The sequence below is a fragment of the Prionailurus viverrinus genome, chromosome B1 (genome assembly GCF_022837055.1).
Source record: "Prionailurus viverrinus isolate Anna chromosome B1, UM_Priviv_1.0, whole genome shotgun sequence".
Taxonomy (NCBI): Eukaryota; Metazoa; Chordata; class Mammalia; order Carnivora; family Felidae; genus Prionailurus; species Prionailurus viverrinus.
In genome coordinates, this window is record NC_062564.1 from 193,882,454 (window position 1) to 193,896,896 (window position 14,443).

At 45.1% G+C, this 14,443-nt stretch overlaps 1 protein-coding gene across 12 annotated transcripts in view; it reads left to right on the forward strand.

Moving 5' to 3' along the window:
- LDB2 (LIM domain binding 2) overlaps positions 1-14,443 on the forward strand; it is a 384,473-nt gene that overhangs the window by 310,411 nt on the left and 59,619 nt on the right. The window lies entirely within an intron of this gene.

A 14,443-nucleotide genomic window follows, 5' to 3' on the forward strand; every position in this document is an offset into this window, starting at 1 on the left:
AAATGTTTGGGCGCTATGCCCCTTGTGGTTGTCTCGGGTTTCAAGTGTACTATTGTTGAGTTCACTGCCTCTGCATCTCCACCCAAGGAGTGTCTCTGAGGAGACTCTGTGTGCCTCCAGAAAGAGGGCAGCCCAACGGTGTAACACAGACATTTATTTCTAAGTCTTCTTAAGAACTCTCTGGGTAACACGTAACAGATTTTTGGGGTTGGATATGAAGTCAGTTTTTATTTTTAAAAATTAAGGGTTAGGCAAGATTCTCTGCCTACATAATAATTCTAGCTTCCATATTTGGTCTAAAAGGGTAACATATGTCACAGTGGTGTGTAATGTAGAATTGCGGTCTCTATGTTGCAGGTAGAGAATATGATTTCCATCATAAGGCAAGCATTGTCCTCCAAACTCCACAAGAAGGCAGTGGCCACATTCCACATTCCTTTGTTTATGAGCTCCATCATTGTCACTTGCAGCCACTTCTTCAGGCCCCCACCCCATCATGGAGTTCACGCTGTTGTTTCTTTATTCCTGAGTGCTGTGTAGGTTTGAGAATTTTGTTTTGAATTCATAACCCTCTATGCACAATCATTTTGCATGTGTGGAAATGTTGAAATGTTTTGGCTGCACTTTCTCTTCTGCGAATTAACAATGATTTGAATAAATGCTTCCAAGTCATGCACTCAGTGCCATGGGCCACGCCCTGGGCTAGACAGTGAAGATTCAGAGACGAAAGTCATGGCACCTGCCATGAAGAAACCCACTCCTATGAGGGCTAGATTCATAGAGAGAACATTATATACAAAATGGTAAATGCCATGACCGAAAGCTCCAAGTGGAAAAATGGGAGTGCAGAAGGGAGACCTCTCAGAAGACTACATCAGAGAAGCTTTATGGAGGAGATGGTGCCTGACTTGAGTATGAAAGAATGAACAAAGGCAAACAAGAGGAAGGGGAGGAAAGACACTCCCATCAGAGGGAAAAAAAGGAGCATGATGGGTTAGGGGATGGAATTCCAAGCAGTTTAATGATGCTGGGACATGGAGTGAGAAGCCAAGAGAGTCAGGAGGGAGAGTAACTTGGGAGCCAGGTCTTAGAGCAACTGGCTGCTCAGGCTGCCAGGCCAGAAGCCTCCGGAAGGATCAACCATGAGTATGGTTGTGTCCCCCATCTGAATAGAGGGAGAAGAGCCCTTTTCCATCCAGCGTAGATGCCCCAAAGCCAAATCCAGACAAGGAAAGAGCTGGATCAGCTTTGCTGCCCACCACCCTACTTTGCTCCAACACCACCACCATTTTGGCAGCCCTGAACTGGGTTGTTCTCCAGTAAATAGCCCTGTGGTCCCTGCTCAGAAGGAATCCAGGGTCTGCCCAGGAGGATGGGTGGACAGGCAAGTGACCCCAGCCAGGGTAGCTGGAACTAGGTTTTTCTAAATCTCTAGGCTCTGTATTTAGAATTGCCCCCATGGGGCCACTGGAACAATAGAAGTGAGTAGCAAGGACTGGGAAAATGGGGGTCTCTGGCATGTTCTAGCCATAGGAGTTCAGAAGGCTGTTCTCCACTGCTAGGCATTTCATCATGCTAGAGACCATGAGAGGTTTAGTTTACACTATCTGAAGATGCCTCTTCTCAGGCAGAGAAAGAAGTTCCATACTCTGTGTCCTCAACAGACTCCACAGAGGAGTCTGGGATTTTAGAATCTATTCTAGACTTGGTCACTGACTCTCTGGTGAAATCTGGACAGATTCTTTATTAAGTCTTTTAGCTGCATTTAATGCAAATCAATAAATGCTAAATTCTCTTCCTCCCCTTTCCCTAGCTCCTCCTGTTATCATCAGTAAAATGGTGACCTTCACTTTGGGGTCAACAAGACCCACCTGGCTCCCACGTTCTGTGGTTCTCTGATTTTAACCCACAGAGACTGAGAAGATCATATTTGCAAATTGAGGGAGACTGGTACCAACCCCTCTCCCAACAGTGATACAAGAAAACATGTGGGGTTTGGGCAATACAGAACAGTGTTTCCAAGGTTACCACTTAAATGTAGCACTTACAGCATGCTCTCACCATCCATGCATGTCCTGACTCACTAGCCTTCACAATGGCCCATGTGCACAAGCACCATTCATGTAAGAGAGCCAGGCACAGAGAGTGCAAGTGAGTGAACTCAGTCACCCAGCTTTACACCACTGAGTGGCTGGGCTGGGACTTGAACTCAGGCTGTCTGGCTCTAGAATCCATGGTGTTCCATGCAGAGTCCTGCTGCTTTTCTAGTAAGAATGAAGCATGATGATATTGACAGGAACTGGATCATGTCTCTCCTGCCCAGGGGTGTCAACATCTATCATGGGCCCTTAATCCACTTTGCCAAAAGTAATGCCAACTCCTTGTAGGTTTTCATGTGCAAGTTAAGCAAGACAATCCCTATAAATGGCCTAGAGCAGTGTCTAGGGACAGAAAGCACCCAGTTATTGTTCATTGGCATAATTTATTGAACTACTATGTGTCCTACTATGTGTCACTATGTGCCTACTATGTGTCCATCATCGTGGTTCCTATTGGAATCACAGAGATCCACATGGCACCTGGCTGTTTACTCCCACTCTGGGTCTACCTAACACTCCTTTACTTCCTCTGCTCATGCATCCTGGGTAGGCAGCTGTTTGACCATCCTGCCTCCATTCCTCCCTTTCTTCACTCCCTTGATCACTTCTTCATCTACTGATTGTCTCAGGACTCTTTCATTGAGCCTACTCTGTCTTCCTGGCCTTGCCAGGTGCTGGGCCTTCAGTGTGGAGAAGATGTGGCCCCTTCCAGGGCTGGGTGAGGTGAGCAGGGTGTGGTTGGCCACAATTCCAGTGAGGTATGCTGACAAAGAAGGACCCACAGGATTCATGAGAGCCCAGGGAGGGGTCCTCTGGTCTCCTGATAGAAGCCACCCCTCCTAGCAAATACTCGGGGCCACCGTGGACCACTTGGTAGGTCAAGGCCGAGCGGAACCTCACATTCAGTTCCCAAAACCACTGTTTTGGCTTCCGTGATGAGACCTGGCCTGGTTAGTGGTTGCTAAGAATGACAAACGAAGCTTTTCTTTTCGGATTAGAAGTGGGATCCCAGATTTCCCTAGTGCTCTTATCAGCTGATATTCGAAAGACAGCTGAGCAGTCACCAAGTGCATTCATTTATAAACCTGTTTTCCCCTCTACCCCACCCCCCATCAACCCTCAGTTTGTCCTCTGTATTTAAGAGTCTCTTATGGTTTGCTTCCCTCCCTCTCTGTTTGTAACTGTTTTTCCCCCTTCCCTTCCCCCATGGTCTTCTGTTAAGTTTCTCAAGATCTAATTTGGCAATAAATTATAAAATAAGATAAGATAAAATAAAACAAAACAAAACAAAACAAAACCTGGAGCTCCCCCATCCTTCTGAGGAGCCAGGACCTTGCCTTTGGCTTCAGGGGGTCATCCGAGGCATTGTTTAGATTGGTAATGAGGAGCTCCAAAACCACGCCCAGATCAGAAAAAAGAGGTCAGACATGAGTGTTGGCAAATATTAATCCACGGCCTTCTAAACCAGCAGAAGATTTTAATTTTTTTTTTAAATTGGTGCATCCTGCTTTGGAAAGAAGGGCTAGAGATTTGAAATACTCCAGACATCTTAAATTTCAATATGCTGTGTCTTTTATGTCACAAAATTAAGCAGCACAGAAGGTAAGCAGTTACAGCCATCTAGCTTCGCCAAAACAGCATCATTCACTGCCGTGACATTCCGAATCAGTCTCATGGCGGCCGGTGGTCAGGGACAGTGGAGAGTTGATTGGGGTGACTGTCGTCGCTGGAGGAAGGGGCGGGTACAGCACGGTAGCCGGGACTACTTCCTGCCTGGGAGACACTCCTGGAGACTATGTGATGCATTTCACAAAATGTGTCGCCAACTCCTGGGGAGGGAGGTTGTTTCCCTGTGTAGGGTGATAGAACACCTCTAGTGGGGAAACCAGAGACCTATGGGTGGGGAGAAGGAGCTAGGATTTCGACAATGTGTCCTTTGCCTTAATTGCTGGAAAACAGCAAGTCCTGCCATCCCCCTGGCATTTCAGAAAAAGATCCAGTCCAGCAACCACAGGGAGGCAGGGAGCAGCTTGATAGGATCGTGGCATCTGAGTCCCTGAGACCCGGTTGTGCAACCTTGTCGTTCCTGCCAGATGCGCTGTTCATTGTTCATTGTTTGCTCCGCATGCAACTATTGGACACCGTCTTTGTGCCAGGTCTCCACAGTTTTCAAGGAGATCTCTGTATGTTTAAGTACACAAGAAAACCAGATCTGTGCAAGAAATCTGTCCTCGGTACAGTGAACAACGTAATAGCTAACATTTATTGAGCACTTAGTATGTGCAGGTACTCTTGCTATGGACTTTTTAGGAAGTCTTTTTTTTAATGTTTATTTGTTTATTTAAAGAGAGAGACAGAGAGAGGCAGAGAGAGCGGAAGACAGAAAAATCCCAAGCAGGCTCCACAATGTCAGACGCAGGGCTTGAACCCGCGAACCATGAGATCATGACCTGAACCGCAATTAAGAGTCAGATGCTTAACTGACTGAGTCACCCAGGTGCCCGGGAATTCTTTTCTTAATACTCACAACAACTTTATGAATTGGGGATTCTTTTTAGTCCTGTTTTTCAGGTGAGGAAACTGAGGCACAGAGAAGTAATGTGTTAGAGTCACAGAGCTGGTAGGTGGCAGAAGAGGGATTTGATCCTACGGCCTGAGTCCAGGCACAAAGGAGGGAACGGTTGTTGGAGGGTGGACAGGGGAGGCTCAAACCCTTCACGGAGGAGATGACCCTTGAATTGATTCTGAAAGGCGGGTAGGTGGTCCCAGGTAGAATGGACAGAGGGGCTACCTCAAGTTGCAACACAGAAGGATGGAGAAAGTTAGTGGGTTTGGGGAACTCCAGGCAGTTTCCCGTGGCTGAAATGTAAGTGTTAAGTTTGTTTTAGGCACCGGCACAAGGTAGGTGTTGTGACCCAGAATGTATAGCTGAGCTGAGTGGCACAGTTCTGGAGAGAGCTTTGTTCCAGCAAGAACACAGCCCAGTCAGGGAGAGCACCTCATGCTGGCACGTGGGTTGGGAGCCGGCAGGAGTATGTATCTGAGCTCAGCCACTTGCCAGCTGTGTGACCCTGGACAAGTTACTTAACCTCTCGAAGCCTCAGTTTCCTTGTCTGGAAAATGGGTATTACACCCCCCTCACTGGACTGCAGTGATAGAGGTACGTGGAGGTCCCGTCTCCTATTTGCCAAGTGTGCTTTCGTGAGGGTCCCTGGGAAGAGTTGAGTTGTTCATTGGATTCCCCTGGATTTGGAGCTCCTGAGAAGAACCCCTGAGGACAACACAATTCCTCCTAACTCTTGCCTTTTATTTCGTCAAAGTGAAAGTCCTTTCTCACTCAGGGTTTGAAATTGCCATCATTTCAAATTTCCTGTAAGCACTTCTTGTACGTGAGTGTTTACGGTATGCAGTTTCCTAAATTTGAATGACTTTAATGAATTTGATTTTCCAACTGAAAAAGAAATAATTGATGTTGATTTCATTTCCTCTTCCACAAAGAGAATGGGAGTGGGCACTACAGAAATTGTGTCCATAAGGACTTAGACAAGACCTGGAGGATGCAAAATCCCAAGATGCCGTGAGTGGCAAGCACAGTTTTCATTCATCTCCCATCCATGACGGAGGGGGACGATCCTTGCATGCTCAACACGGGCAGGGCGACATTGGCTTGAACAGTTTTCTCCCACCTTGGGTATTTAAGGTGCTCTGTTTTTTTTTTTAATTACTTATTGAGAGAGAGAGAGAGAGAGAGAAGGAGAGAGAAAGAAAGAGAGAGAGAGAGAATCCCAAGCAGGCTCCACACCACTAGCACGGAGCCCAATGCAGGGTTCGAACTCACGAGCTGTAATCATGACCAGAGTTGAAGTTGAACACTCAACCGACTGAGCCACTCAGGAACACCTCTGGTTTTGTTTTTAAGTTTTAAGTCAGATCATCTAACCAAGAGACATTTTGGTGGCATCTACTGTGTGCCAGGAACAAAAGGGGATGGGGTGGGGTGTTGACAAGAATGGGTAAGGTATACTCCCTCTCCCTAGCTGTTGAAGGGACCAGAACAAGTAGGTCTGCCTACAGTTCGCATTGCCTCCTTGGCGGAGGACTTGGGTCATCCCCCAATTTCCTTCTCTCCTAATATCCGTGAGGAAACCTTGCCTCGTTGGTCTCAGCATATGACTTCAATTGGACTCTGTGGTTTCCCATGCACTTGTTGACTGCTCTGCTTCCCCATGCTGTCTTCCCGTGGCACTCAAGGCCCTCCATGCTCAGGCCTCTGCTGCCACCCAGCCTCGCCCCATATCCTTTCCCCATCTCACATGTCATCCTATCACCACATAAACCACTGGCTGCTCCCCTAATGTGTTGTTTGTTGCCTCCGTGAGTCGGCGCAGTATGACTTTGCTTGACTCACTGCCTGAAACACTGTTCCTACCTTTCTCTTCCCATCCAGTATTCCCAGTATTCCCTGGCCATCTCCTTCTCATCCCTCAAGATTTGTTTGTCAGTCACCTCCTCTGAGACTCTCTCTCTGAGACTCTCAGCCAGGGCAGCTGCCCCTCGTCACTACTCCTGGAGCTCTTTGCACACGGTCTCTCGCTTAGCTCTTGGTAGGTCCTGTGTAAGAATTGTCATTGCACTCGTCTGTCTTCTGCTCTAGACTCAGCAACCAGAACATGGATGGATTGTCTTGTGTTTCCAGAGCTTCATAAGCTCTAGATCACAATAAGTACCCAGTAAATGTCTCTTGAATGGATGGCTGGTGGATGGGAGTTTGGTAAGTGGAAACTAGATTTTGAATGACACCCTTCCTTCTTCCCCCCAAAAACACACAGTAGAATTCAGATGAAGTCACTGGCCCAACAGTATCTAGGGGGAAAAATGTGTGATTGATTTTCAAAATCACTACCTAGAACTTCACCATGATATCTCAAGAGCAGAAAATTTGAACACATCGAGGAAATGAAAGGAAACAGGCATGGGACGTCCAGATCCCCCTCGCATGCAAAATTTCCACTGAAATTCTCCCAAGTTCCCAACGGGAAATTTTTATTCTAATACCGCCACATCCACTTGCTCTGAATCAGTATTTAGTTTTTATTCTAAATGCCATTATGCCCTTTTCATTATTTTGGAGATGTGTTCTTTCAGGGGCGCTTAGGTGGCTCAGTTGGTTAAGTGTCTGACTTCGGCTCAGGTCATGATCTCACGGTTCGTGGGTTCGGGCCCCACATGAGGCTCTGTGCTGACAGCTCGGAGCCTGGAGCCTGCTTCGGATTCTGTATCTCCCTCTCTCTCTGCCCCTCCCCTGCTCACGCTCCACCTCTCTCACTCTCAAAAATGAATAAATGTTAAAAAAAAAAAAAACTAAAAAAAAAAAGAAATGTGTTCTTTCAAATCTTAAAGACAAATTTCCTAATGGGTGGTTATTTTTGTCTATTTTCTTTGGCCAGATTTTCTTCATACTGAGGTACAGAAACCTCCCCCGCCTCTCCCCGCAGTATGCCTAACATGACTTTAAAACGTCTTATTATCTTGCATCCCAACCAAGAGATATTTTCTTTGTGTTTCCCCTTACCGTTTATCCATTCATATGCATAATTTCTGCATAAATGTAATCAGTATACATATGATTTCTTAATGTTATTTGGTAAACACGTTTGCATGTTTCTACAGAGTCATCATATCATCCGTTTATAATAGTGGCAAATATTCCAGTGTGGTGCTCTGACAGTGTTTATTTAATCATTCTCTAAGTGTCAAACACTGAAGTCATGTTCAAGTTGTCATTGTCTCTAATGTTGTTCCTCTGAACACCTTTGCCACATCCTGCTCCCAGCAGTGCTCTGTGTAAGCAGAGGCTGAACTGTGGGGTCCACGTGCTAAGAGAAACAAATGTGCTTTGGATTCGGAGAAAGGGGGATCAGATCCTCCCCTCCTTACTACCTGTAGTGGCTTTGAGCAAGTTGTTCCAGTTCTCTGAGCCCCACTTTCCTCATCCTGAAATCGGGATGAATAATGCCTCACAGGTTGCAATGAGTTACGATTCACAAGATTAAATGACTTATGGTTTATAAAAGCCTGCACTCCGAAGGAGCATAATAAATACTTTTGCTATCTGAGTGCAGCGGATCAGGGCTCGGCTTTCACTTTGGCCACTTATTTCTTGTATGATATCCACCAGCTGCCTTAATTCTTCAGGGCCCCAGTTTTCTGATTATGTACATTGTGAATCATAGTAACAGCATCCTAGGTGAAGGCTGAAATGATAATGCATGTGAAAAGCACATTTAACTCTAAATTACGACCCTGGAAGGCTGAGGGAGTCTCATCCCATTCATCATCTCCTATATGTTGGCCATGGCCTTGAATTCTACGCCGACATTCTGAAGCCCTATGATAGATCAGAAGACCGAGAAGCGATTGATTAATATCTGCCAAGGAGGAAGGAGAGAGGGAGTCTGAGACACATGCCGTATATTGGTACCCCCCTTCCCAATACAAATGTTATTACAAGGGTATAATCATCATCACTGGGTGTTTTCAACACTATTTATAACCTTCTGCTGTTGGTGTTGTTGAATAAGTCTAACTCTTCAAGTAAGCACCATCAGCTGGGCATGAAGGCATCTAATGCTTTTGGCCGCTGTACCTTGAATTTCCCGAGTCAATGAAGACTTTTGTTGTTATTGTACTGTAAGAACATCGGTCCCCACACGTAGCCTCTACTGGTAGCAAATGAGTAGAGTCCAATGCCCGGAAGAATTAGGTAGTTGGCTTTAGAAAGTGATCCCCAACACCAACGACATGAAGTGGCCTCTAGGAGAGTGAGTGTGGGTGGAGTCAGTGTTTGGAATCCTGCCAGGGTGTTTTGGGTTTTTTTTGGTAAGGTTTTGACTGCCAGCAGGTTCTTTTCCTTGGTCTTATAACATGAGAAGGGATGACAGTCCAATCCCGTTTCCCACCTAAATGCCAAGCCAAGCCTGAGGATGGAATAGGAATCCCCGCTTAGTGATGGAAATGAGGCATAGTTACTGGTGGTCAGAACAGGCCGGCATCAGGGCAGACCATTTACCATTTACGCACTCAGACTGGCAACAAACCCTGTTAAGCACTGACGTTTGAGGGGGTGGGCAGAGCCGTGCCAGCAGACCTTCTGCACCTCCCACAATGCTTACGTGTTCTAGACGCTCAACAGACTCGCAGCTGAAAGTATGCTATTCAAGATGTGGTCCATGGATCGTTGCAGGTTTGAACCTGTTTGTTACTACTCTGTGAGGAAGTCCGGAAAAATGAGAGTAAGAATGTGAGAACCGTGATAGCAATTTGACATTTTGCCAGGACATCCAAGTGCACGACCAGTAGACTCATCGCACTGATTGGGATCTAGGGCGGTTCCGGTATCATCAAACTTGCACCGCAAGCGGCCACCACCCAAGGGCTAGAGGAGCGCATGTCACACACAGATTGATGAGCACTTGTATGTAGAGCACTGACATGAACCTGATTAAAAGACGGGGGCCAGCTTTTCCCAAGGACCATCTTGAAGAACAAATATTATAATACCATCAGTTTGGAGGAACTTCTATAGATCCTCAATAAGACAATGAGATAGGTGTTATAATTCCCATTTTACAGGTCAGAATCAGTAACTGCCTACGATCACAGAGCCAGTTGGAGAGGGCAGTGCTTTCCTGGACTCACATGTGGCCTGTCCCCCAAGACCACTATGCACAGTCACGGCTGGTGAGAAACGGTTTCTTGGCATCGGCCCACGCAAGAGAGCCAATGCTATAACAAGTGAGGAATTTGGCCTCTGGAACAAAGCTGCCACCCCTCATTCTGACTCTTCCACTCCTCCTCGTCCTCCTCTTCTTCCTCCTCCTCTTCTTCTTCCTCCCCCTCCTCCTCCTCTTGCTCCCCCTCCTCCTCCTCCTCCTCCTCCTCCTCCTCCTCCTCCTTCTCCTCCGAGAAAGGCTCCATCTGAGAGGAGACAGAGAAAGCCCTTCTGAGCCATGGGAACGCTCCACACACGGAATGATTAAAACTTGGAACACCCGAAGGGCACTTTTAATTGCATTTGGAGATAGAAAGGTAGTACATATGACTGTATGATAAAGGAATTAAAGTAGTTAACTCTTAAGGAAGTGAAATAACCGTAACATACAGACATCGCAGTGTCTAGAAAACAGTGATTTCTAAAATCAAGCCAGAGGGAACAGCTATCAGAACGTTAAAAGAAACACACACACACACACACACCACCACCACCACCACCACCACCAACAACAGTATTTTAGCAGAGCAATCCTAACTGAAAACAATTTCAGAGCCATGAATGCTTCTAAAATTCTTGGCTTTAAAAGTACAAATAGGGCTCGGATTAAAGAAAGTAATTTCTCAGTCTCGGGCATGAGAGAAAGAGAAAGAAATTTTTGTTTAACAAGACACCGAAAATCAAGGGAGATGGCCAGGTGGGAAATTGGCACTCTGGGGGAAGAAAAGCCGAGGGACGGTAGTTAAGTGCAAGATGGAGCCTAGAGTTAATTCTGCTGGGAAATTGCCTTCCTAATTGTCTAGAATGGGTAAGAAAGTGTGTCAGGAAAATGCAGGAAAGGGGGGAAGGGGAGAGCTATTCGAATTTAAGAGCTTAGGCAGGGAAGTAGCCTGAAATATGCAGAGGGGCTGGGAGGTCTCACTGCTCAGCCCGAGAGCTTTCTGCATCTGGTCTTGGGATGCTCCCCACCTCCGCATAGGCACCGTCTTCCTGCACACAGAAAACTCAAATTATTTGAATATAGTAACAGGTATTGGATTGTACGGCCTCGTCGCATGGCCCGAGTAGAGTTCAAGAAACATATTAGGGAGATAATAAATATGTGAAAGGGAGGGGGGCAGTTGAGGCCAAAGTCTGTGGTGTTGATCTGCACAATGAGCTTGCGAATGGCTATAGATGTGTACCATAATTAAGAGAAAACAAGTGAAATTTGCAATGTCTGGCATATTCCACCAAAGGACAAGGGAAAGCCTTGATTGACTCGGAAACATTGATTGCCTACTATGTGCAAGATGCTGACTCGGTTTTACTGAGTCCTGACAACAAGTTTGGGAGGCGGGTGTCCGTGGTTTCATTTTTCTGAAGTAGAAACTGAGACTCATAAAAGTGTTGGCTCGATGGGTAAACTGCCAGGCTGGGACTGGATCCCATGTTGGCCTGATGCCTCATCATTCTGTCATGCTGCAGAAATGTCACCTCCTAACTAGAGCAGGGTTGAAAACCTGGATGAGGTCGCTCATTTCCACTGAGATGACCCAGTGGTTCTGCCAAATTGTCAACAGAGTCAATGGATCGACAACTCTGAACACTTGAGCGTCATGGGGTCAAGGCCCTGACCAGACCCATCTCACAATCCCTGTTTCTTTCAGACTTCTGCAAAATCCCAGGCCTCGAGGCTGTTACCCATCATACATATTTTTACCCCTACTACTACTACACGTGGACTAGTATATCTAGTGCCTGAACTTATATCTTAAAAACATACGTCAGGATGTGTCATTCCTCCGAGGTGGCCCTTAAAATCATCTGCTTAAAACCATCCAGTGAAAATCCAAAATCCTTAGGTTGGTCTATAAAGCCTTAAGGGATAGGACCTCCCCTCCTCCATCTCACAGAAGTCTCCAGCTCCGCAGCCTGATATTTCTTTTCCAGCATACCAAATTCCTCTCTCTGGTGGAGTCTCTGGACTTCTGTATCAGACCATCTATCTAGCTATAGAACCTTGGGTAATTAATTGTCTACTCTTTCAAGTGCCTCAGTTTCCTCATCAATAAAATTTCCTCATCCGTAGTCCCTGACCTCAATGAGTTTTTGAGAAAGTTAAACAAAACAGTACTGGCAAAGGGCTTCAAATAAATCTTGGCACACGGTAAGTGCTCAGTAAGTACTTGCTGTATCATCATCATCATTCTTACTGCCTGAGATGCTCTGGGCAGATTTTTGCATGGCTGGCTCATTATTATTCAGGTCTCGGGGCACGTCATCTTTTCCATGAGTTCCTTCCTGGTCAGCCCATCTCACGTGACCTTGCCACCACAGCTACTTGCCATCACACCTCATTGCCTGTCTTACTTTTCCCGTAGCATCTTCATTGGTTGAATTATCTTACACAATCATGAGGTTACCTTTCTGTTGTCCCGCTGTTTGCCTTCTGACCTTTCATGCCTGTCACTGGAATATATTTGGAAAGCAGAAATCTTGTTTCTTCTTCCATGATGTCTGTAACAGGACCAGATATGCAGTGACTAGAAAGTCAATGAGTTTAAGTCTACTCCACTCCAGTTGCACTCCTTAACAAGTCAGAAGTTTTAAAGAGAAAACCAGTTATAAAATCCCAAACCCCAGGGTAGCCTTGGAATACTTGAGAATGTTCGTGGAAAGGTTGTTAGCCATCTTTGACTTCCTGGACTGAATGCCTGCAGCACTTTCCTCCAAGGATTTGATGTTCTTCTTTGCAATTTATAAACAGCCCTGTCTGGGATAGTAGATGAGGGTCATTCACTTTATTTGATAAATGTGCCTCATCTGTAAGAAAAAGGAGATAAAGCATGACCTCTAAGGACTTCTCCTTAAACATTAAAGAGAAGGAAGGCAAAACAAAAATATTAACTAATTCCACAGGTAAAATATTAATAAACCCCATGCTGGAAATGAAGAAACAAACCAAGTGATTTGAGGCTGACCCAAGTCTACCTGCCTATTAGTGTAGGATAGTTTCTGGTTTTCTTTTCGTTTCATACTGTTTGCGGGACCATTCACATCCATTTAATCTACAAATGTTTACTGATGACCTACTCTACGTCTAAGTCTGCTCTGGTCTCTAGCTATCAATTTCTATATTGATAATAAATATGTCTGGGCTAATGAGAATCTCACAAACATTGCCTCCGATATCCTTAAAATCTTTTATAGGCCAATCACAGCATAAGACTGGAAGTCATCCCAAGAAGGTTGCTAATTTCTCCCTCTTTTCTTCTTGTCTCTCCCAATTTTTGTGAAATAAGGTAGGGAGTCACCCCTTTTCAGTTCAATAGTGCCAAGGATCATCATGGAAACTTTTGGTCTACGAGTAAAACTCAACTCCAGAAACCCCACAATGTGGATTTCATAGGAAAGTATCAGTAGCCTTAGGAACCAGTCAATGAAATTGTTTCTCTTCCTTCCTTTCCCAGCACCCTCTTTGGATTCTGTCAGGGTTTTACCTATAGAAGAAATTTGTGGCCATCTATCATAATTTTTTTAACAGTTTTACCATGAGTTGGAAGCTAAAGGGGAAAATTGAAAGCTTTCATGATGTTGATAAGCAGAATTTACAAACATTTGCAAAATGGTAGCAATCCTACCCTTTACACTCAATTCCTGAGCTTTAGGACTTTGGGTATCTCACTAACAGACAGGAGGCAGGAAGGACCAGTGCTTGCTTTGGAGAGAATAAGAAACGTAGTCTTAGTATTGAAGGTGGCCATGATCTGGCGGTGGGTCTAGTCCTTTGTCAATTTCCTCGACACCAGTCGTGTTACATCTGTTCTGCTTGCAGTTAAAAGCGGAAACTGTTCCGCTTCTGTGAAATTGGGTGGAGGGTGGACTCATACTTACCTCCAGAGATTAAAGAATACAGGAGGCCACTTACACTAAAACGCTTTGTAAGCTGTAAAGTTCTCCTATGAAAACAGATTATTTCTCAGTTACTACCCAAACCCTCCGTGTCCAAACTTCTGCTATCCTAACTCAGGAATCAATGAATTTTGAATAAAAATTGTAAATGTATCTTCTACTATGCAGTTCAAGTTACTCATTGTCCACACCTCGGGAACTAAATTGATTCATACAGTTCAGGATCCTCATCACTCAGCATAGTCTCTTAATTCTCACTCTCCAAATCTGGAAGCCACATGAGTTTGGATGGCAAGAAATAATTGATCTGAGAGCCACCATTATTGTCACTATCACTTAACAGTCTAGTTTCTACAGAAGAAAATAATTTGGGGTTGAATGATAAGAAATTGCTATTTTTGCAAGTCAAACCCTGCCAAATTTTGGCTATTTCATATGGTCCATGCTAATATTTAAGAAACAAGACCGTATAGAAAAAGGAAACAATTGTTGGGCCTCACGATTTTTTTTCATTTCCGACTATCATCGTCCAATTCCTACTCAGCTCCATGATTGTAAACACAATAGCCATTTATTATCTGGTAACTTTGTGCCAGGAACTGAAAATTACTTAACTAACCTTGCTAATCTCACTTTCAAACTTAGTTATTTATGTTTTAAACAGATATTTTACTCACAT